This window comes from Ambystoma mexicanum, chromosome 3q (assembly GCF_040938575.1).
Source record: "Ambystoma mexicanum isolate Mex_15411 chromosome 3q, UKY_AmexF1_1, whole genome shotgun sequence".
In the NCBI taxonomy this organism is placed as follows: domain Eukaryota; kingdom Metazoa; phylum Chordata; class Amphibia; order Caudata; family Ambystomatidae; genus Ambystoma; species Ambystoma mexicanum.
Window position 1 is genome coordinate 80,831,783 of NC_090926.1, and position 25,778 is coordinate 80,857,560.

General features: G+C 41.4%; 1 protein-coding gene and 1 long non-coding RNA gene across 6 annotated transcripts in view; one reads left to right on the forward strand and one right to left on the reverse strand.

Moving 5' to 3' along the window:
* The window catches only part of HDAC7 (histone deacetylase 7), a 1,864,336-nt gene that overhangs the window by 1,080,620 nt on the left and 757,938 nt on the right, over positions 1-25,778 (forward strand). The gene's annotated exons all lie outside the window — the stretch shown is intronic.
* LOC138582157 (uncharacterized) lies at positions 8,760-20,420 on the reverse strand. Its single transcript, XR_011304961.1, has 4 exons — positions 20,333-20,420; positions 14,144-14,298; positions 13,941-14,037; positions 8,760-13,350 (listed from the first exon to the last, which is right to left on the reverse strand). It is a non-coding gene; the product is annotated as an uncharacterized lncRNA (long non-coding RNA).

Here is a 25,778-nt window from a genome sequence, read left to right on the forward strand (position 1 = left end):
CCGGTGCTGAGTAGAACAACAACAGTCTTCAAGAGTTTTTAGCAAAATATGTGCTAAATTGAACCGCACTAAATTGATTCCTTTCCCGAAAATGTCAATGTGAAGGTGCATCCCATGTTCGGAGGAACTTTCATGTTTCCGTGCTAATCCATGCTTCACATAGCGCAACATTCTGATAGGTAGCGTTAACCTGCCTTAATGTGAGTAAGCACCCATGAGCGAATTTCAGCAATGCCACCATTCTGCCCTGCGCGTCTCTTGTGTTGACGTGTGCTGTGTCACAGGACTTCCACAGTGGAGGCAGGGTGAGGCAAAATGGTGTGTGATGTTCCTATAGTTCAGCAACACAGCACTGTCGAATCTGGTGGGCAAATGCATACAATGCTGAGCAATCACTTTAGGTTGCGGCGGTAAAGAGAGAGGGGAAGATTCCACTTTGAACCACAACTTACTTATACCGAAAATCCCTTTTGCAGAGAAATTCTATCTGACCCTGGTCTGCCAAAACGGTGTGTGTTTCTGTCTCCCTTTGCCTTGATACCGAGCTTAATCTCAAGGGGGCTTCAGTTCATTTACTCCACCCACTCCCGACATGAAATTGGGAACACCCTACATCATGTAACATTCCAATGCTCAACCAGCGAGGCAAGGAAACTCCATTTCTTGCAGCAAACCCACTTTAGCCTTCCGCCCTCCACACTGTGTCCAGTGCCAACATATTTTGAATACTCTGGCAGTCAAAGTAAGAACGATCAGTACATAAGATACTCTGACATTTTTACGACTGTTTTTTCAGCTAAATGTGCTCTCCTGTAAGTTCACATTTTATAGGTTTTTGTGATTTCAGATAACTTTATTCAAAATATGCACACTGTTGGGAAGGCTTTTGTACACTGCTTCCAGTTTGCGGATGGCCACCAGCACCACCCCAGAGCCCTTCAGATCTAGACCTCCGAATGCCTGGTGAGAACCAAGGCCCACCCATGCTGGTTCTCTTGGCAATGTTTATAGAAACAGAACTAAAAAGAGGGGACATATAAATTCATGAGTTAATGTTTAGAACAAGGGAGCCAGGAACCAGCTAAAGATGTGGCGTCATGCCCCTATTTTAGAGTTTGACAGAAAAAGATTCTGCTTCATGAACTGCGTCCCTAATGCTAGTGCCGCGTGGTGTATCTTGGGAGTGTATAGTTGCCCTACCAAGCTGAATCGTGCAATGGAAATGTGATGCCTGGAGTTTCATACTGTATGTGGTAAGAGACCTACAATATCTATTTATGTACGTGTTCTCTGCCGCAGGTGGCTTCTTAGTGTGGGTGGAAGATGGTGGTAGCGGGAGGTGGAAGGAGCAGGAGGGTTACATGCAGACATGGAAAGCTTGTAGGTCCTTCCTGAATCGGGAGGCGCGGGGGTGAATTGTTGCAGGCGGAGAGCGGCGTGGAGAGTGTGCCAGAATTTTACGACAAGATAGACTGGCTCGCCTTTGGTTTTCTTCTGGATTCTTCTTGATTTGCAGGACTTGGAGTACAGAATTGGCAGAATGGAGAGGTCTGCATGGGGTGTGCAGTGTAAATTTGGAGAATTATTCTGGACTTTGGCCATGGAGAGCTTTTTAAGCGGTCTTACATTTTTTTTCTTTTCTCAGCGGGAGCAACTGAAGGGTGGTCACGTGGACAAGATGTGATCTTGCCAATTCAGGCAAAGCAGGAGCATCGCCACACTATTTGTCATCGGCTCGAGAGAGCTGGTTGGATTGCAGCCCTAGGTAGAGAATGTTGCCATAGTCCAAACGAGCAGAGATGAAGGTGTTCACCGCAATTACTTTGTTAGTAAATGATAGAAAGGGGATTATGCAGCAGAGGAGTTCACAAAGGACCAAGTAGAATTTGTCCGCAGAGTTCACTTGGGTAGTGACAAAGAGGGTTTGGTCAATGATGAAGCCATGGTCTTTGTCGGAGTTGGTCCGTGAGGTGCAGTTTCAGAGACCAGATGGCCAATGAAGTTCACTCCACAAGTGGTGACTGTTGGCTAGGAGCACATTTTCAGTTTTACTGGGGTTCAGTTTCTGTCAGTTTCGTCCCATCAAGGGGTTGAACATTTGGAGACAGGGGGCCAGCTTTGGATCTGTGTTGCAAGAAATGTCGTCTAGACACAGAGTATCTGTGCATCACCTGCATGTATATAAAGTTTAGCCGAATGGACGGAATATTATTATCCATGGCGCAGAGCTAGAGGTTGACTAGGAGGGGGGTTCACAGCCCCCATGCCCAAGGACCTCCTCCACCACTCATCCCTACTTGCCACCTCCAGTGGAAAAGCCACCCACTGTACATCAAAGCCATCCCTTCAACGGAACAGTTCAAAATCAGGCTCAAGCTCCATCTTCTAGCTACTGACTGGGCCTCTCCCTCCCCTGCCTCAAGCTGGCACCTTCCTACCCAGGCCCCAATCCTAGGTGCCGCTTTTAAATATGTTAATACCAGCAGTCATTCCTCTAGAGGCATCGTGTATGCTTGGTGCAGTATAGAAACCTATTAAAATGACATATGTGTTGGCCTGTTTGCTCGTCTGTACCAGGTGTATATCCCATAACACTAACCCCTAACAAACTGTTTACTCAGACTCTGATATCGCAATTCTATGGTAAATGGCAATCTAGCCTCGGACTCCTGTCTTACTTCCTTTATACAGCATTTCTGTTTGAAATGTCACCCTGTACTCAATAAAAACAAATACAAGTAAAAAAAGAACAAAACAAGTTTTTGTGGAAAATGTAAATTTGACTACTGAGAAGGCATTAGAGTGAGTAAGATATATGATTAATGCATGTGTCCATTTTGAAATTGTTACTGGTGAGGTGTTTTCTGTAAGCAGAAAAGTCACATAGAAACAATGATGTCTATTAAGATGATGGCTCTGCCTATGTGCGAGGAGTCAGACGTTTGAGGCAGACAACTTTGTGAAGGATTTTTAAAAGATGACATTTTTATTAACTGAAAAAGTTGGATAAACATGCCTCGCTATCCCTACCTGACGAGGATTTCCCTGCCTAAAATAAATTAAAGGAAACACTGTAACAAAAGGTTTCTGTCCCTCACACTTGTACATATAACTACTCAACAAGGTAATGTATGGCAGTTCAAAAGCAACAAATATAACAGTAAAGTTCACACAATAACTGTCGCTCCTTATAATCTGGGTGAATTTCCCTTCCCCAGATTCAAGCAGGACCATAATCAACAGTTCCAAAAGAATAAATAAATCCTTTTTTGTAGTAATGTTTCAATGCAGTTCTTTAAATTTCCACTTCGCAACAAAAAGTTCTCTAACACTTCAGGTTTGTTTAACAAGGTTCCTTTCTCTACCACTTGTGATATTAAGGATAACCTTCTTCGCATAAACTCAGAAAAGCTCCTGAATTCAGTAGAATGAACATAAATTGTTATCGTCAGGATTATTCTTTAACTGCATTTTTGTTTAGAAACAATTATACAGTTCTGCAGCAGTTTACACAACACGTTCTTCAGCAATAAAAGTTTGTCAGGATGATTTGTTAACACCACTTCATAGCACTTCATCAACTTCAGAGCACTACATCAGCTTCACCTGGTTTACTTCCATGCCAGGCCTTGTACTTCAACACCTAGTTTACTTCCATGCCAGGCCTACTACTTCAAAATTCTTTGTCCTGGCATACTCCCCTGCCCAAACAGAATAAAGTGTTACCACAACCTCTGACCTGGTGTACTCCCCTGCCAGGACAGGAAATTACGAACAACAAGTTCTTCTGTGGTTAAGATGAGCTTACAAAAACTTCACAATGGGGGACATAACGAGTATGGCAGTAAGACCTTAACAGCACCGTTAAAGTTGGCGGTGCCGTTAAGCCCCTACCGCCATATTCGGAGGTCCCTTAGCAGGTCCCAGCAGGAACGGCTGTTCTGACCAGCCATTCTTAGCAGGACCCGTTAAGGGACCTTGGAGCAAATAACAGCGGGCCCGTTATTTTCTCCTTCCCCATTCCAATTGAGCCCTATGGGGCCTCAAATGGGAATGGGGAATGGTTTACTGAATTGGGACTTACTGGGTCCTCCATGGTTGGAATGACCCGGTAAGTCCCCATTCAGTAAGACAGGACCCGGACCCGGGTTTGGAGGCAGCCAAAGCGCTAATAGCACCATGGCTACCTCCAAACTCTTCATGACCCCCAATATCTCTTGCTTCACAACACCAAGGTTTTAAGAATGTCTTCAGGGAAGACAAGATTTATATTGGTGCTCTCTATTACACTATTGTGATTTCCAAAACATCTGCAAATTATGCTCCAATCCTTCTGTATATCCTTTACCAGAAGGGCAGCCTTCTTGCCACTCTTGTTTCCCCACTTCATTAACCAACTACTGACAATAATATGGTCTCACTTGGCTCTCTTTGGCATTGGCGGTTTTGGTTTTCACCAGCTTAATTTATGCACTTCTTTAAACATGGGCTACAAACTATACAAACTTTTGGATTCTTGTTTGCCCCCTCTTGACTTTGGCAACATGTAGTTTTAAATTGCCTTGTATTAACTTTCTTCTGGCTTGGGCAATGGTAATTTGTATTAGGTTCTGAAATTACCATCAACTCTTATTGTTGGCTTTCAAGTAAACCTGCATGCTTAAATTCACAGTCAGTTTTTTTTTTGCAAAATAAGGCTTTCTCTACGTTCTGTCAGTTCCGTATTGACAATTGCCTTCTTTTGCGGTTTTCCCTCCTTGCGTTTGCTTTCTATTGCAAAAGTACCTGTTCTAACCATGCGTACCGTTATGGAGCGCTCTGGTGGCACAAGAGCTTAGTGAAGTCACTGGGTATAGCTTGCGCGTCTGCTTCCCTTGATGCTCCCAGGTTCTCCACCTAAGCTGCTCCTTGAGGTCAGACAATCTGCTTCTTCCAGTCTGCCACGACCCGTGCCACTCTCATACGGAACTTCCTCTGCTCCAAATGTTCTCCGGTGCACTCCAGCCGCAAGAGACAGCCCAGTTTTGGGAGAAGCTTTTCCAACTTTCGCTTCCTGCTGTGCAGCTTCTGCAATTCAGGTCCCCTGGGGGGCAAGCTTCCCTTTCCGATGCTTCCCGCTGTGTGACCTCTGAAAATGAGGCTTCGGGAGGTAGAGACCCTCTCAGGACCAGCTACTGCTAGACAATCGACAGTGGTCCCGGTGTCTTCTTTCTCCTCCAGTCTCTACTTCTGCTGGAACGTGGAGAGTTCACAACTCCTCCACCTATGACTACGGCTCTGCTCCTTCTTCCTACAAATGGCCTGCAACTGAGGGGGCCTTTTAAGCCTCCCAGTCTCCCTCAGGTCTGGGTAATTTCTATTAACAAGCTGCACTTTGCAGTTTTGTTCCTCTTCAGCCCTCTTCTTCACCCCTGGACTTCAAGGATTTTGGGACTTGGAGTCCATAATGTAAAAAATAATTTTTCTTAATGGGAATATTGTTTTCATACTAATTTCTTTTCCCAATTATATTCTTTAAAGGAATATCACAATGATATTTTGACAGACTTGGCTTTAGCTAGAAATAAAGATTTTTAAAGACTAAATTGATATTATTTTCAAACTTTTCTTTACTAATCTTGCGGGGCCTAAGGGTCTATGAATGGTTTCACCCATATTAAGATGTTCAACTGGGGCAGTTAAAAGTTCTTTCTGACGAAGGGCCATCGCAGATTTTGGTATCACTGGCATTTCTTCCATGAAGGAAGATAAATACCACATCTCACCCAACAGAGTCCTCTTTGTCCCCTGGGCCCTCTCTCCTCCCAGGTGATGCTCCCACAGAGCACCACCCCCAAGGTCAGGATCAGAAAGCATCTGCCTTTCCCTGGCCCCCTGGGAGGAGAGTTTAGGTACGGGCTTTGTGAGGACTCCTCAGGATTCATCACATATGGTACTGTATCCCTTGGAAAATGGTCATAAATATTACACTGACACATTTTGAGGACCTCAATGACTTGCTAAACTCTTATGGGCTTGAAAGAAAACAAGGACTTTGTTTAAACAATTGCAGGTGAACACGGAGGATGGAGGATATTCAGATAAATAGCACACGGCATCTGCACTGAATCTAGCAAGAGAATTTATGGAATGTGGTTGAGGGTGAGCTTGCATGGCCACTGAATCCCGAGTTGATCTCTGCTGCAATGATGTGGCGTCCTGGAAAGAACTAACATGTTTTATACTTTATATGTAAAATTCTGAGACGTTTCAGGGCTTACAGCTAAAAACTTGAATTACCGCTATATAACAGTCAATGTGGTATAATGAGGGCACAAGGATTAGAGGGAAATGCATGAATGGGACCATGTGGAAGAAGGCACATATTCGATCTGAAGATTAGATTGTCAGATTGAGTTTTGCTATTGAAAGTAATCTAGATGCTATCTAAAGAAATAGTTATTGGGTGAAAGGGAACGAAAAAGATACACTTTGCTAAAAAGTCATTACTGACTTAGGACCACGTTTGAGAAATGGGTCCATGGAACATTTCTAGTATGGAGAGAACAGGAATATGTGCAACTGTGAAAATACCTGTGCAAAGTTGGCAACTCTGTGATAGGAGCAGTTTCTTGGGAAAGAACATGGCCGAAACATCAGAAAGGATCTCCCTCAGCTAACAACTTTCAGTCACTATGTTTTTATGCTTAGTGTTTTGGAGGACTCCTGCAAGACCTGGAAATATAAAGGACAAAGGAACAGCCATGCAAGGAGGAAAGGCAGTGATAGGGATGCTCGGACCCATGGTGGAGTGTCCCTGTCTGTAATACCTTAAGAAAGGTTTGCAGAATATGATTTCAAGTTCCCTCCTTCTCTCACGTGTGGGATAGCACAAGAATCACTCCAAGTTCTCCTCCCGAGCAAAGACGTTTGTTATCCCCGTTTAGTGCTACCGAATGTTAGCCCATGCTGTCTAAAAGCTGGCCTGTGCTAGAGATGGTGATCTAAATGCTGGCTGTCTGAATTCCCTCAGGGACTTCCTAACTGCCCCTACTCTATTCATTTGTAAGTGATCTAATGGGAATTGTGATGGTGCCTTACAAATACTGTTTGATTTAGGCTTTGTCTAAAATGCTTACTATCACCTCTGGCAGTCTCACGTTGTTTCCACAAAGTAAATTACTTTGTGGAAATTTGCTCTGTGGAAATGACTTTGACAGTTTACATCAAAATGTATATATTTGTGGGTTAAAGGTTAAAGGGGGGATGGGCAGGGGTTGGGGGTAAGAGGGGTTTGAAGGGGACCTGCCCCATTGAAAAATAAATATTTTGATGTAAACTTTTGAAGTAATTTCCACAAAGTAAATTACCACTAAGTAATTTACTATGTGGGAATGACATGGAACAACCTCTGCCTTTACTACTCTTTCCTTTTGTCCCCTCTGCCTCACTCCTCCTGCCAATCTTCTATCCCTTAATGTTCTCGCTCCTCCAAGATCTTACCACCCATTGATGTAAGCCCTACATCTTTAACTACTATTTCTACCTCCTTGCCTGTTCTATCCTTCCTCCACCCTACTGCTCCTCCCTCAAAACCAATGCTCCTCCCTCCAAACTACTACCCACACTCCATTTGCTCAGTAACAATTGTTTTATAATAACTCCTTACAAAGCAATTGACCTAACAAGGTACGCACTCTCCCTCTAAATGGTAAAGTTGAACTATGTTGTGTGCGAGAAAATTGACTTTGAACTAGTAATTGAAAAGTTGTGAGTATCCAAAGTCCTTAATAGAGGTAAGTTACAGTATGAAGATCAAAACTTAGGTTCTTTTAGATACAGTATAGTTTCAGTGAAAATCACAGTCTTTTATGATGAGGTATTTCTTTGATAAGCATCTCAGCCTGCTTGAATGAAGATCACAACCATACAGATCTCTGCCTTCTTTAATAAAGATCGAAGCCGAGCCAACACGTGTTTCGACTATAAAGTCGTTATCAAGGCTGGCATAATCATTAAAAACAGTATTATGTAGACAAGGATATGCCACATAGAAAGAAAGAAACCATATCATATAATGAACATAAAGGAAAAACCCACATAGCAAAGAAATTCATGAAATAAATCATAAGCGTATTCACATAACCAATGGTGTGGTAAGTCGTACAAGAATGGCACGAACGGAGCAAGAGAAGAGAAAATACCATATCATTAGAAATGTATAATGACTCATGTCTTGAGAGTAAAGAATTTTAATAGTGATTAGACATGTGTGTCAGGCATCACCCGTGCATGGTCCTCACCCCCAGCCTTAACCATTGGGATGTGACCAGATAGGCGTGTAAATGTGTTAAAGGGAAAAGGCTAGGTGTCTCACTGAGTAAATATTCAGCTGTCTCACCTTGCATCATATAGGTAAATTCGGATTTGAGCAATCGAACATTGTACAATAACTATTGCACAGTTAGACGGATGGTTTTGTCTTCGTAGAAAATATACTGTGAAAGCAAATGTAAAAGTGCTAAGGAACGATATATAGCGTAGATGAATAGGATGTGCATTTATGCAGAGGGATACACATTTTTGACTCACCATCTCATTAAATAGGGTTCTAGCTCGTGTGCTCGATGTTGACTTACAAGTCTAAGTGGGTGTATGTCATTAGCATATTATTCGTATATGTACCGATCTGCCGAGTAAAGGAGAACAGTGATTGTTAGCAAGAAAATAGTAACAAGCATAAATGGTCAGTTAAGTTAAACGTTGCATGAACGACGTGGACCAAGGCCACTTACCAAAATAACTGGGGTGAATCCCAAGTCGTGCAAATGTGGCAGAAAAGGGTGAATCCGCCGATCGCAGCAGATTAAATAGCGTCTGTATCCTACCAGACGGATCACAAAGATAGTGGTTGGTGCGCATGTTGAGCGGTAAGCACGCAAATCTATAGCTCATGCTCAGTGGCATAGTATTGTGTTCTAATTGCGCATGCGTGACACCTATAGTTAGTGTTCCATGGTTAACACAAGGGAAAAGCAAAGATAATAGTGGCTTAAGTGTGCGCATACTCATTAGGTTGAGGTTGGCGATTACTTAACATTAAAGACCCTTGCGAAATATGATGTCCCCACAATTTGCGGCTGTGGATGTGACGACCACACACACAGAAGCACTAAGACACATGTAACAATGTTCATATTATTTTAGTTAGATGAATACAAGATACTACAATATGCTTGTTTGAACGATGATATCTCAGTTTGCCTGGCATCAACCATATCTGCTCCCCTATGGGACATGGAACATTATGTAAATTAAGTTGTCTCAACCTCTTGAATAAACAAAATGTAAATAGTGCACGCAATCCAAAGCTAATTTATATTGAATGCGAGTTGTGGAACATAGATATGTGATCCGACCCTCAAAAGAAAAGTGGTTGGAACAGCTGCAGACCAAATAAAAGTATGTATTATCTAGCACACACCGCATACAAAGTACTTGACACTAAGCATAGTGAACGTTCTATAACCGCTTATAAAGAGATCTCGAATTTCTATATATCAAAATAGGTATAGCCATAACAAAATCATAAAAATACATGCATTTCATTATCTGTGTTTAAACCCATTTGGGTACAACGGAAAAGGCAAATAAATTTGGCTTCTAATTGTCTCAGCTTGAGGGTAATATCACCCCCTTTTTTTGCCCAATTTAGCCTTCCGCAGTCCCACAAAACAAATGTCTTCCTTACGGTCAGTATGGTGTTTGGTTTGCCAATGGACTGCCAGAAGCAATCTTACATCCTGACTGTTCAAGCTTGCTAAGTGCTCTCATATTCTGAATCGTAGCTGTCTAATGGTGGATCCAATATAAACTTTAGTACAAACACATATCAAGGCATATACAACCTATGTGGTCTTACAATTGATGAAGTCATGTATCTGTACTCTTTGACCATTGATGTCTAACTGTTGAATCACATTGCTGTCCACATGTTTGCACATCAAGCAGCTACCACATCTATGAAAACCAACAATAGGGGACAATCATGTTCTGCTGCTACTCGATTGTGTGGGCTTGATCTGTAGAAATGAAGGACTAATTCTGTCACGTATTGTCTCTGATCTGGTGAATGTCAACTTCGGTTTGTCTGTAAGGAAAGGCCTGATGTCTAGTAGCAAAATGCCCCAATGTTTATACAGTAAACGGTACAGATGTTTGGAATCCCTAGAGTACTTGGTAATTACATCCAGAGTTAGTTGACAGCGAGATGCATGTGGTTTGGATTGCACGGTAACGGCTCTATCCATAGTGCGATATCTATTGAGACTCTTACTGATATTTTCTCTAGAATAGCCTCGTTGTATGAATCTTGTGGTAAGAAGTGTACATTCATGTTCAAAATCTTGATCTTTATTGCAATTCCTACGGGCCCTGTAGAATTCACCCCTCGGGATATTCTGAATGGTTGATGGCCGGTGGCAGCTTGTATAAAATAAAGTGGAGTTTGCCTCAGATGGTTTCTGGAATGTCTTAGTATTGTTACAGCCATCCTCTATAAAGATAGTAAGATCAAGAAAATCAATGTTTGAATGACTGTGTTGTGCAGTAAATTTAATGCCGAAATTGATGTTGTTGATATGTGAAAGGAACACTTGCAGTTCTGTCATGGAGCTTGACCAGATCATAAACACGTCATCTATAAATATTTTCCAAATGACTATATTAGATTTGTATTGTTTGTTTTTAAGAATTTATTTGTCTTCTAATTGGGCCATAAATAGGTTGGCCAAGGAAGGGGCATACGTTGCCCCCATGGCTACTCCCTTGACTTGTGCATAATACCTTTGGTTAAATAGAAACACATTGTTTTCTAAGGTGAATTGAAGAAACATCTTGAGCATAGTGATATGGGATCTATATGAAGCAGATTCTCCATGGTACGTGTAGTCCAAACATGCAATTGCTAATTTGTGATCAATACTGGTATAAAGGGCAGATACATCCAAAGTGACCAGCATGAAATGAGATTGCCATTCGATCTGTGCAAGTATTTGTAACACGTGTAATATCTCTGATATATGAAGACATCTGTATCACGTATTGTTTGAGAGCATTATCCAAATATTAAGATAAACCTTTGGTTGCCCAACCAATTCCACTTAAAATAGGTCTACATTTGGGTAAGTGGTCATAAGGTTTATGGATTTTGGGTAGAAAGTAGATGGTCGGCATAGTTGGCTCTGTGATATTCAGAAACTTTTTTTCATCCTCTGTTAAGTAACCCAAGGAGAACCAGTCATTGATTATATCCAACATTGTCCTAACTATCTTCTAAGTTGTAGGTAGCAATTCGGAGTGTCCAAATGTTGTTTGGCCATGTGTAAGTAATCATCAGTGTTAAGAATCACAATGTTGCTGCCCTTGTCGGCTTCTTTAATGGTTATAGATTGGTCCTTGGAGAGCCTGTTGAGAACACTTCTCTCACCTGGGGTCAAATTGGAGAATGTGTTCCACAGTTGATCTGTCCATGTGTCTGTGAATGTCTTTAATGACTGCTCGGTGGAATGTATCAATGGCATTGTCTGTCGCGAGATTGGGTGTAAATTTGGATTTGGATTTCAATTCTTGAATTTTCAAACTTTTTCTTGAATTCCCAAATCTTGAAAAATAAGAGAACTATCAATTGTAGTATCGGCATTAATTGATAATAGCATGTGCGTATCTGCAATGTGCTGCATGGTAAGTGAACTGGTTGGGGTCTCCGGTGGTTTGGGAGAACAGGTTTGTACCTGTGTGGCAAAACATTTTTTTAGTTTAAGCTTCTGAGTGAACTTAAATAAATAAATCTGAAATTGTACAAAATCAGTATCTGATGTAGCAGCATAGGATAGCCCCTTATTAAGAATCAAAATCTCGGCAGGGGTAAGCAGTCTGTTAGATAAGTTCACAACCAAATTGGGGACATTCATCTCCCCTGTTGTTTGCGTGCTACAGATCTGGTTAGTATACCTCTTGGTCTCAAATATTCTTCTGAAATGTCTTCCTCCCCTCTTCCTGCAGACATGGTAGTTGTGGTTGTAGTATTTAGTGTAGGGTCGATCCGAAATCTGACTTTTTTGGGTGATCTTAGGGCTCCCTTTTTGTATCTTCTTATCTGACCTAAAAAACCCACTTTGTAATGGGGGAGGTGTCTGTTGAGGTGGTTGCTTCTTCTTCTGATTCGGGATCTGAGCTAACCGGGGATGTGATAGGAGTATTATCTAGTGATCTGCCTGAAACTTCATCATATTTGGTCTGAAACGTGTATACTCTATCCTGTCGATAATCGTTGTCATCTCTGAAGAACTTGCAGCATTTTCTGAGTTTGATTTCATCTTGGTACTCCCCCCAGTATTTCGTACATTTTTTCAAAATGTTTCACTTCGGTGGTTTCTGGGTTGGGCATTTTAGCAATTTCGTCTTTAAGAGTATTAATTTGTTCTGTGGCCCTGTTATGTTCCCTTTCAGCATGTGTGATTAGAAGCTTAAGCATGTTTTTAGAGCTCTGATGCAAATTGGCTTCCCACTGGTCCGCTAAGTCTTTGTCGTCTTCTTTTTCAAAATTGGGAAAAATGAGAATTCTTAATCCTCTTGGGATCATAGAGTTCTCTAAATAGTTTGTGAGGGAAGCTATCTCCCAATATTTATTCATTTCCTTTCTAGAAAGCATCTCCAGTCTGATACATTTTTGTTTAAGTGTTTCAGAGATGCCTGGGGTATTTATAAATGCATTTTCGGTGCTTCCTTGAGGTGGAAAAAGGGCTGCCCTGTTGCGATTCAAAAGGTAATTAGCCATGTTATAAGTGTAATATGTGTAACAGCCGTACACTGTGGGCCCTATAGGTAAATGTAAATCAAGGAAAGTGGCTGGCCAAGAACCCGATGCGTGTCCTAGACACAAACTGACATAAAGTTTATTAGGGATCGAGCTGCGGGATCAGGTCAATATCTGGGCAGGCCTGCTGATCCCCAAAATATTGTAGAATCAATGCAAAGCAATTGACCTAACAAAGTACGCACTCTCCCTCTAAATGGTACAGCTGAACTATGTTGTGTGCGAGAAAATTCACTTTGAACTAGTAATTGAAGACAAGTTGTGAGTATCCAAAGTCCTTAATAGGGGTAAGTTACAGTATGAAGATCAAAACTTAGGTTCTTTTAGATACAGTATGGTTTCAGTGAAAATCACAGTCTTTTATAATGAGGTATTTCTTTGATAAGCATCTCAGCCTGCTTGAATGAAGATCGCAACCATACAGATCTCTGCCTTCTTTAATAAAGATCTAAGCCGAGCCGACACGTGTTTCGACTATAAAGTCGTTATCAATGCTGGCATAATCATTAAAAACAGTATTATGTAGACAAGGATATGCCACATAGAAAGAAAGAAACCATATCATATAATGAACATAAAGGAAAAAACCACATAGACAATAAATTCACAAAATAAATCATAAGCGTATTCACATACCCAATGGTGTGGTAAGTCGTACAAGATTGGCACGAACGGAGCAAGAGAAGAGAAAATACCATATCATTAGAAATGTATAATGACTCATGTCTTGAGACTAAAGAATTTTAATAGTGATTAGACATGTGTGTCAGGCATCACCCATGCATGGTCCTCACCCCCAGCCTTCACCATTGGGATGTGTCCCAGATAGGCGTGTAAATGTATTAAAGGGAAAAGGCTAAGTGTCTCACTGAGTAAATATTCAACTGTCTCACCTTGCATCATATAGGTAAATTCAGATTTGAGCATTTGAACATTGTACAATAACTATTATACAGGTAGATGGATGGTTCTGTCTTCGTAGAAAATATACTGTTGAAGCAAATGTAAAAGTGCTAAGGACCGATATATAGCGTAGATGAATAGGATGTGCATTTATGCAGAGAGATAAACAATTTTGACTCACCATCTCATTAAAGAGGGTTCTAGCTCGTGTGCGCGATGTTGACTTCCAAGTCTAAGTGGGTGTATGTCATTAGCATATTATTCGTATATGTACCGATCTGCCGAGGAAAGGAGAATGGTGATGGTTAGCAAGAAAATAGTAACAAGCATAAATTGTTAGTTCAGTTAAATGTTGCATGAACGACGTGGACCAAGGCAACTTACCAAAATAACTGGGGTGAATCCCAAGTCGTGCAAATGTGGCAGAAAATATCTTGTTCTCTGAGTTTGGTCTCTGTTGTGGTTGAATGGTTGTGCAGCTCTTGTCTCTGTGTTTGTCCTGATGGGTTTTCTTGCATTATGTCCAGAGCTCGGTATTGCTAAAAAAACAGAGAAGACTGGCAAGCAATTTCTTGAGGATTGGCATAAGTTTACCGTAGGCCCTGATTTTCTGGCCTCAGCCGGGACAAGGGAGTGTTCCTTACCTCTCCCAGCCCATGGATAGACTGCGTGACTCCGTCACCCCACCCCTGTGATTAACTGAATAGGAAGGGGCACTGCCGCACCACCGGAAATAAAATTGATGTTAAAACAGGAGATGGGTTACTCCTACAGTCTTTACCTTCTCCCTTTGAATGTGAAACCAAAACCAAGGTGGATTTTTTTAAAGATACCAATGGGGATCCCTTTTTATTTATAAACAAATTGAACATAATCACTACACACATCTCACCCATTCTAAAACACTTATCCTTGGTTCTCATGGCATGAGTTCTCTCTAAGAGATCTTCCCTATCAGTCCACCCTCCCTTAGATGGGTCAGCGGTAGACCCTTAGGATTGAACTGATACGAGGCTCCCGATTTCCTACCTGGCACCACCCACTGTGAGTAACGGCCAATAGATGGCCCCAGTGGTTAGTTCCACCCCTCTACTCTCCTACTTAAAAAAATACCAGGCACTATAATATTAATAACTATAACTGTAAATAAATAGAACTATAACCGTAAACCTGCACATGCATATACGTATGCATTTAAGTACATTATGCACACATATGTATGTGTGTGTGAGTATATATATATATATTTAGTACATTACATAGGGCATAGGGGTGTCCTCTGCAGTCAGCCACGCCTTTTAAGTACTTGTGTGGTACTGTTGGTGGATGGGAGGTCTGCCCCAGTCAGGTTCTTGCATTGGTGGTGCCCCTCCACCACAGGGGCAAGCACATCAAGCAGGTTCCATGCTCCCAGCCACACATTGCTTCACTTAGATTCACTTGGATTTTCCTTGGTAACCCCCAATTACTGGAGGGGCCAATGGGGTCATTGCCGCAGCCACAGCACTTTACGTTCTTCTGGATGCCTCCTCGTTGCTAGTTGGACTTTACTTTCACTCCATGCCACACTCACCGCACTATTTCGGTGGCCTGGTGCTTTACTTCACTATCTTACTGACGTGGCAGGGCAGACTTCTCCCACCTCTTCCCAATCTTCATCCCCCAGAAGGACTTGTCTTTTGGACTCACCCCGGCAGGTCCTGTGCGGGATGACGGGGGGCATGGATGGCTCCTTCTCCCTGGAGTGCCTCAAGCAGGCAGTCTGGAATTGTTTGGGTAGGGTATTCCCAGTCTTGCCCCTGTGTGGGCCAACAGCACACATGGGCCCATGGGTCACGGGCTGCTCCAGGCAGCAAGTTAGGCCTTGTGGTACGTGCCATGCCAAACCGCACATGTAGCCCAGTAATTCAAGGATTTGCCACCCTAGGGGCCACTCGAGGCCGCAAACACCTAGGGAGCCACTATCTGCAGCCTCTTCCCTCTTTTATTCAATGGATCCCCTTCCAGTGTTATTTTTAAATGTCCTCCGCTCTGCCCAACTGTCGCCTCAGTAGGGGAAGGTTTTTCCATTATTTCCCTTCTTTTTTTATCTCTTTCCTCTACATTTCATCCACCCCCCGGGTGGGCGCGATGTACAGTCCAGGCAAATGAAGCTGAAGCACATGTTCACCACTAAATTAAATTATATGATATGATTGGTTATTTATAACGTGCTTCATACCCAGCGGTTTCTAAGCGCGGACCTGTGTTGCTCCGTGTTGTCTTGCTGCCAAGGCAAGCACGTTGCCACTGAGCTATCCTCCCATGACACAAATAAAACCAATATTTCTCTGCACCCTGGTGTCTGTGTTATTGGTTCTATGTTTTCTTCAGGGAATATGTATGTATCCCCCTAGCTGCCCCAATTTGGGCCATGGCCTACAAAGCAGTGGTCTGCACAGAAACATTTTGGCACTAAGTGCAGAGGCAGGAATTGGGACCCTTTCAGCTGCCACTGTCCATGTCAGGGGTAGGTCTGGCTCTTGATTTCTCCTTGGTAGGCCTCCAACCCCTGATGGGAAGAGTACCTCTCCCTTCTGAACAAGGCCAGATTACTGGCCTTGTCACACGTGGTATACTGGAGCATCTCATCTACCGACTCTGCAGGCATGAGAGTAAGTGAAACTCAAAATGGCATGTGTGACCTGTGACCACCTGAATAACCTCCTACCTGAATCACCCAACTAGCCGAAGAATCAATTTGAGCACCACTATCTCACATAATCTCAGACGCCACACTTTAAACTTACTCCTAAAGGAAGAAAGTGATTTGCCCTACAAGTACCCATAATATGGAAAGGCCTCCCAGCCTTAAACCAAAACAATGTGCTCAATCACAACTTTTTAGAACCCTTTACGGGCCTCTTCTTGTCCACCAGCAGTTCATTAACCAGTGTATGGAGACAATCTGGAGTATTGGCGCCCTATGCAAGTGTTCCAAGTCAATCTATCATTGTCCTTGAAAACAAGAATGACTAAGTGTATTTAAGAATCTCTGCCAGCTCTTTAGTATTCTAATAACTTTAGCCAGCAGAGTAATAACTACAAAGTGGATAGATGCATCTAAAGTAATACATGTCAACGTGTGAAATCTCAGCTGCCTCACCTATAAATATGCTTTATGCAGGTATCCATTAATTCCATCGAATACAAAGCATCGAATGCAAAAGCATTGAATGCAAAAGCATCGAAAAAATGCATTTTTTAAAGGTAAAGGTTTTATTTTTCTTATAATGGGTTTTAAGGGGTAAAAAACAGGGGTTGGGGGGACCCCCCGATAAATAAATGAATTAAAAATCATTTTTTCAATGCATTTTTTCGATGCTTTTGCATTCGATGCTATCTATCACTTTAAACCCTTCATGCGTTGATGTTTCAACATCTATAATCTGGAAAAGCCCCATCAAGACCAAATGCTTGATTTTCTGTGGAAAACCACCAGGTTCATGACTATTGGCTGGATTTTGTGTGTGCTTTACTTTTTCTGCTGAGGTTATGTGTTAAATGCAGTTAGTTTCTGACCTGTAGGGAAGGCTGCCTCTCATGGTTCTCTTTTGCATTCCATTCATGTAGGCACCGCAGATAAATGTACCTTTTCTAGCCAACCTACAGGTGTCTCCCCAACGCTCCTCCTGCCCCTCATTAGTTAACTATAACCTTTATGCTTTGAATATATGTTTTCAATTTAACACAGCCCACAGATGGCTGTACCATAGATTTAAGGAATGGCTGGTGCCCGGTTTTCCTGCTGCAATTTCAAGGGAAGCATGGGCAAAGCACACAGTTTAGGCGTTGGTGTAGGCTTGGGATAGTCACTTGCTAGCCACAGCCTTAATGGCACTAACTGACCATGAGCTGGCAGTAGCGAGAAACTCGTGTGAGCCCTTGGCAGGTGATGGCAGTGCCAGGAAAATGTTTGTTTAATACCTATGCACAAGCCAGAACTCTTGACTTTGTCAGTGCTTGCTTTTAACAGAACATCAATGCAAGGAACAGATGTGAAGACACACACTGCATATAAATTAGGTGGCTGAAGGCACACCTAAGAAATGCGTATTACACCAGTAACACATTTACTGATGCAATGAAGTTATTACATTCTCAGAAGACTGCTTACAAATAGCACTGGCAGGCAATGATATAGCACAACAAGTGATGTTGCTGCTTGATATAGCGAGCTCCAATAGATCCCTGCATGTTGGGCGGGAAGGGACAGGTAATGGATGGGAATGATCGTACAGATTAGCATGGTCGTGGGTAGTCCATGTGATGGTAAATAACCAAACCCCACCCACAAGCTACGTTTCCCTCCGCAGAACCCATCTCCCTCCTGTGGTGTAACACAGTGCAATAGTTTTAGCTTATGGATGGTACTTAAGTAGCCCCTAAGAGGCTAAACTGAAAAAGGTAGGTGGCGAGCCTTTCCTTAAACATGTAGTGAAGTCTATCCGTGTCCTTACTAAAGTTAATGAAGAGAATGGGATCCAATTGCAAACGAGTAGTATTGTGAGCCTCGTGCCAAATGTTGAGCAATACTTCTAATACAACCAATATATTTCTTGTGCTGGAAATATACCATTTTCCAACAACTTTACATTCCCTGTGACTTTGCTGCTTCAACAAGATGCAATAAAAGCAATACAATACTTGTTGTGTACAGAGGAAAAAAAACAGTTGTCTGTAATTTGTTTGAGAGGAAAAAGTGGAAATGCAGAACACAGATTCCATTTTTTTAAATATAAAACGACACCAAAATTAGAAAACAATAAACAGTGAAAACCGCAAATACAATCAATAAACTAAACGGGAGACCCTGGGATCTCCAAGCAAAACGATACTGCTTGAAAGGTTTTTCGATAAAGCCAGCAAAATTCCCTCAGGAAAAGTTACCAGTCAGTTCTGCGGGTCAGTGTGAATACCCCACAAATCGGACACTATCCTATTAGGATGGTTGCATTGAACCCTAGTATGGTCTTGACTATAGAACTCTCTGACCTGCCGCCTTAGATGGGAAAAGTCAGAACAGTCCATGCCTTTATTTTCTAAAAATTATTTTAGGATTTGTAGCTATTGTTTCTATTTTTTTTTCTCCTTTGTATTTTCATTTACGTGGAAACTAGTTAATGAATGTGAGAATTTTAAGAGGTTAGTTTAATAATCTGGAGGAATCCTGTTTTTGATTCATGTATTCTTGCTTACCTTATTAAATAGGGGGGGAGGGGATTAGATGGACATTTTCACTTTAAAAAATGTTTAAATCTCTGTGTGACCATATTGAGTTTGTATAAGACAATGCAAAGGAGTTAATTAGATAAAGAAAACAAGTTAAGGAAAAGGCAAGTGTATTGGTACACACCAAAAGCAATCACAGCATAGTATAATGACCGGCCATGATGTCACTGTAGTTGTATACAGAACTAAACATAAACAATATCATAGCAGCAGTTGCAGCATGGAAAAAGACACACAAAGATGATAACCTTTGTGTACACTTCAAGCATTGTTGCCAACATGATCCATTCCAATCTTTAGGTGCTTATCCAGTCCTGTTTTTATCTTTGCATTCTGGGACGTGTCGTTCGAGATTTGTAATGGGAAAAGTGAACTACAAGTCCCAGAATGCAAAGGAAAAATAACAGGACTGGATAAGCATCTGCAGAATGGCATGGATCATGTAAGATATGATAAAACGTGATATTTACTACAGCAATATGCCTATCAAATTTACGATCCAAACCTTTATTTGTGTAATATTGGTTCATGTTTCTGCATTTTAAAGACGGAACACAAAAACAGTCAGATATTTGCAGCCTTTGTTCTGTCGGCTTTAAAATGCCAAAATATGACATATTCCACCTTCCTCTCCCCACCCCCACCCTGTCCCACTCGTTTTTTTTTTCTAAATAGGGGGTTTTAACCCGCAGAATCTCCCCTTTTACCTACCCACCCCACTTCCAGCACAACACACACTGCCTACACACACGCACACACGCACACACACAGACACACACACAGCCCCACATTCACTTACACAACACTCTCGCGCTGGTCAGCCCCTACGTGCACTCGTGTGCAGCAGGGGAATGACAGTTCGATTTAGAAAGACAGCTCTGTGCTTTTAAAAAAAGGTGTTTTTGGACCTAATACCGTCATTTTGATCCAGTGGCCATATGTTGTCGTGTTACGTTAATCTTGACCAGTGCAAAAGACCTCATCCAGCATTCAGGGGCTCTGCCTCCTGGTATCAAGTGCACAAAGCCAGTGTACCTTGCAACGCCAAATCCATTACTGACACCCCCACCTCTTTTCCGTTCCCCAAACCGCTACACCTTGCCAATCTGATAAAAAAAAAAGTACCAAAGAAGTAGTGGCGAATTATTTACGGAAGTGGCCTGAAAGCAGACGGCGGAATCCTGATAAGCCTGCGCGCGGCAGACAATGCGAGGAAAGGTTACTCCACAACAACCAAGCGGAAACTGCTGCTCGAGTGTGTGTCTGGGTGACGAGGCAGAGGAAGCGGCGGCTTGAACTCACTGGTTGCGGATGGCGAGAAGCCGGGGAATGGCACTGCGCAGGCAGCCATCCTATCACGAACACTGCAGCTCCAGCTTTTCAAAGGTTCTGGAAACGGCGACAGGTGTCTGAATAAATAGGAGGCGGCGCAGACTGGTTTGCCCTCCACAGAGCTCTCAAGGTCCCCAGTTCCATGTGTGAGAAATCCATTCAGTCCCCTCTTTTTCTTGGATTTGTAATCTCATCAAATGAAAAAATACAAAACTACAAGCGCAAATATTCCAAGGAAACAAACTGCTCTGAATGGCTTTCTCGCGCATGGGTCTGGGAAACTTGTGAGGTCTGCATCAAATATTTCTCTGGCTTCCAGTAATCCTGAGTTTGTGCCTGAGGAGGAGTGGTTAATACAGAGAAAGCCTAGGCCGATGTTAGAGTTATTTCTGCATTTAGTAATCAATTTACAAGTGAACATAATGTCTACCTTCTGGATTGCCATGTTCTCCTATTCAAAGTTTTTTGTAAGGAAGGCTTCTCAATGCCACATGTGTCAAGTGATCCGCTCGCTTGTTCAGTACCCCATGTGGCAAATGCTTCCCTCAGTTTCTCAGCACCTGATATGGCAAGTGCCCCTCTTACTTGCTCTGCACCTCAGGTGGTAATTGCTCTGCAACTCTTTTGCTAATGTTATGTCTTCCCACTCGGATACCCCTCTGTCCCTCCTTTTGATCTGCTTTTGAGTTGCAATAGGACATGAGGCTGTTGTGGCAATCTATAAAGCGATTGGCAGCCATTTTGTTTCCATACTTCGTCTGATAACACTCTCTCTCTCGGTCTCTCTCTCCTTCTTGTTACAGTTATGGGGAGCAACCAGATACCCTATTATCCACAAAACTAGCCCATGTTTAGCTTCCAGTCAGATATTTAGTTCATCACAGTGTCCCATTCTTGATGAAAGCCACAGAGACTTTCTCTCTGGGAATTCAAGGCAACAGCATTCTCCTATAACTGGGAAGTCATGATATTTTCTAGAATTCTGGCAATAAGTGGCATACATAGTATGGGACAACAGTATGATAAGTGATTTCGTAAGATTTGTGATCATGCTAGATAATTCTTTAAACTACTGGGTATCCACCAACATTATAAAGAATTGCTGAATTGAGTAATTACATGGTCAACACATCTGAATAGTCCTTTAAAATTGAAGGTAGGCCGGGAACAGCTTTGATGAGCCGTGCAGATAAATTGCATGTCAGACAGTGTTTCTTCCTACAATAGGTAACATTCCAGACCAAAAAATGGGGATTAAAAATATTTCCAATAAAAAAAATGTAAAAAAACTGACAAATAGGAGATTGCCATTCTGCTTGTATACACTACTCAACAGAAGAGTGCCACAGGTGATATTATTGCTGCCTGGTCTAAAGAGGAACTTTAATTTTAAAATGCAGTTTTGAATTTGCATCAGTAATCAGGTGAGATATATTTTGCCCACTGACACAAAATCCCTTTGAGAATAGGAATTCCTTTTGAATTTACAGAAAAGTAATTGCACCCTCAGCTTAAAAAAAAATAAGAAGTAAAATGCTCCCTTTTCAATATCCTATCTGGAACATTGGCTGTATTCTACTGTTCATTCTTTTTGGCATTAATCAATGTGATGTCCTCTATAATGACTGTGTTGAATGAGAAGGGCTGTTTCTACAGGTTCACTCCGATAGGTAAGTCTTGGATAGCCGCCGATTTTGTGCCTCACTTTTGAACCTCTTGAGGGGATCGCCACACCTCTTTTATTGTTTTGATCTCATCTGAGATATGGAAGTGACACATCCGCCTACCCTCGGCTGTGCAGGTGATGCATGCTACAATAGCGTGTTGAAGCCCTGAGCGTTTGACAACCGCCCTTGCTTCAGTTAGGCCATTACTTCGCAGTGCTGAGCTCTAAGAGCCGGTATTGCCTCCCAAAGCTGTGGTAAGTCGCGCTATATTAATACATTTGCCAGGATAGCTATGCTTCTGGCTTTTTCCCTTCAGTATTGCTAATGCTTTTTCTGGTACTTACTTTTTGGTCAGTAGTGTGGTGTAGCCGAGCAATGACACACGTGATGCTGACTTGGTGTGGTGTCACTGGGTGTCTTTATTAGTACGTTTTATCAGGATGGGGCGGGATGGGACAAAACGCCTACAAATATCGGGATATTCCCAACAAACTATGAGAATTGATCTAAAGAAGGCCTGATTAAGGATTGGCCATGGACAGTATGGTTTTCTCAAGACATGCAGCATATTCTTAAGTGCTTAACACAATTATGCAGTTATCACCCTATTCTTAAAGTTCCTGTCTCTCTTTGAGGTCCCCTACTCTACAAAAGAAATATCTAACGAGATGGCCAGGAGCATTTCCAAGCCAGTCCCCAATAAGTCCTTTTCCTCCCAGCTATCCTAAGCTATAACACAATGTTCCAAGGGATGGCCAACACAGCAGACCACAAATGATATTCTTCAAAGTTCAACCATAATCTAATGCAACAAAACTAGAATCCAAGTGAAACGTCTAATTAACTGCTTGTTGGGCTGGTAACTCGCACAGTGCAGGTTCTGCATATTCACAAGTGGAGGATGTTCTGGATTGGAACAAGAGACGGAACCATATATTGGAAGGGGGGTGGTGTTTCCATGTATTATAAGGAATAAAAATCCCCCAACGTGTACCGAAATCAGTGGGAATGGCCTTAACGGAATCCCCTGCAGCGCTGGCATCCCTCCAGGAATCGTTCCCCTTTCGCTGGTTGACCACTGACATTCCCTAATTGGGAATAAAGCTGACCCCAACATACTCAGGCTAATATTCCCGGTCTTTTGAGGGAACCTAAAGATTGGCTCTTATGCTGGGACTCCCTGGAAATTTCATGGTTGGGCCGCATTTTCTTCTTTTTTCTTTTTTAAATGTTTTGTATTTAAATTCTAAGTAAAGCTAACAACCTTGCTACTCACTCTAATGTCCTGTATTCAACTCCAAGAACATTTAACAATCTTGCTACTTTTTACTATTTGGTTAACTAAGGAACCAATTGCAGTAATAAGCACATTACAGCTATAATTCATCCTCCAGTCCAGATCAAAGAGCGCCTACAATTGGCAATATACCATTAGAAAAGGATATTAAGCTGTATTTCTTTGAATATAAGTACTTAAATAAAGTATATTTCACCTATGTAGGTTACAAAATCCAGAAGGAAAAATTGAATTGCAAGGGAAAAAAATGAAGCTTCTTTAGGATCACATACGAAAATAAGTACACAGGGTGAGTACAATTGAACAACCAATTTAAGTGTCCAAATGTGCATAAGGGAAGCAAATTACTTATAAAATTAGCCTCTAAACACCAATAATACAACTTAAAAAATGTTCTCTCTTTTTCTTTGGTTCCCTTTTCTTCTTTTTCCCAGTCCCTCCATTTTTGCTTGCTGATGTATACAATCTATATGCTAGCACCTCTCCTGATGAAGCATAAGAATCATTATGGGGAAACACGTGTTGAGGGAGAGAGATGAATGGCAATGGAAAGAGAACAGTTCAATTGTATGAAACTAATAGAATACACAAAAAATGATATGACTACAAAGGAAAAAAAAGTGCATGACTATATATGAGAAAGAAACAGCAAATTGTATGAAATTAATATGAAACTGCCAAAGATAAAAAAAAATTGTAGAGAGAAATTGTGGAGAAAAATTGTATGATTGATAATACAACAAGTACCAACAAGACACATCCAAGTATATAAGAGCAATTGAAGGATAACTTAAAGGGAAGTCTTTCCTTCCTTTTTTAAAAATGGGAATATAATTGTGTGTTACCAAAACTCAGGTTTTGTCATAGTCTCAATAATTAGTTTGAAAAGATGATAAAGGATTTCTGGCCAAAGTTCATCATTGCTCTTAAAAAGAATAATTTGGAACAAGAATTCTTAGCCCTAACATGTCCCAATTTTAGTTTGCAGATGTCAAATGTATGGCCCAACTTTGTAGCACTCATGGAATCATTAATATAATCAGCAGAGTTACTCTTAAAGATGGCTGAGAAGTGTTTCACCCCCTCAACTTTTGCTACAAATGTTGATTGCATTTTTGGTTGAATTTTATCTTTGGTATTAAGCTTCCACCAAATGAACCTAGCATCTTTTTGGACTATACTAGTTGAGAACTATTGATTTTCTTTTAAATAATTTGAGAGTTTGTAATTCTTTAACCAGTTAAACTTTTGTTTAAGCAAACTTTTCTTTTCATCCCAATTAATATGTGTATCTTGTTTTACTTTCTGTAATTCTATCTACTAATTACATTGTTGCAATCTTATGGCGGTGTTAAAATGCTTCCCCTTCCCATCAGCAAAGGCAGTTTACTTGACTGTTTGTGTGCTCCCTTTAAGACCATCTAACATTTTACTGAACTCTATGGGAGAGCTATTTTTATTTTTATTTATTTAATTGTTTTTTATAACACGCTTAATACCTGAATTTGGTTTCTAAGCGCAGACCCGGAATTCAAACCTCTGTTGCTCTTCGTGGTCTTGCTTCCAAGACCAGCAAGTTGCTGCTGTTCTGTAGATCTTCTCATAGTCTGTTAGATGCGTCCAACATCTACCCAAATCAATATTTACTTTAGCAACATTCTTACTTTCTTGGGTTAGTGTGTTGCCACTAACATTGTTATAACATTGTTAAAGGCAAAATGTATGTAAATACCAGCCTCTCCTTGTCGTGTTAAGCTTCCTGTCAACATTGCATGATCACTCTATTTTGTTTTTTTCTATGTTGAAGGAGGTCATTTCCTCTATGTCAATATTCGACAAGAAGATATAATCAAGTGTGGAGGAGGACCCAATGCCAAACCAAGTTTGCAATGGCACTAACCCGGAACAGAAATGGGAGTTTAACTGAATGAACTCCCATCTGGCCAGGAAAAGCACCAGGTTCTTCTATCAGACTTCTGCCTCCATGACTCGTCAAGAGTCAAGCTGTGAACGTTGCCTTCCACTAACTAGTGGAAGGGTTAATCAATTATGCGACAACAATTACATTCTCCTGCTGTTATAAGAGGACTATTTACATGGTTCTTAGACCAATCTAAAACAAATATTTTCTAATTTTTTAATCACTTCATCAATACACACTGTAACAGGATTAAAACACATTTTTATCACACCTATCTCAGATTTAAAAACTCCAGTCCCTGAGGTCACAGTCCTTGCTAAAATTGCATCATACTTGATTGAAATATTTTTTAACAACAGTCCCTTGTACATTCTTCACTGCAGCTAACAGGCCACCAAACGGGTGTCCCCTTTTTTCCCATCTGGGCTGATCTAATGTCTAAAATAAAACCTTCTATGATGGGTACTACATTCAACCAAAGTTCATAAGACTAAAATATAAACTGTAGTTAGGGTTATATCCCTCCAAAGG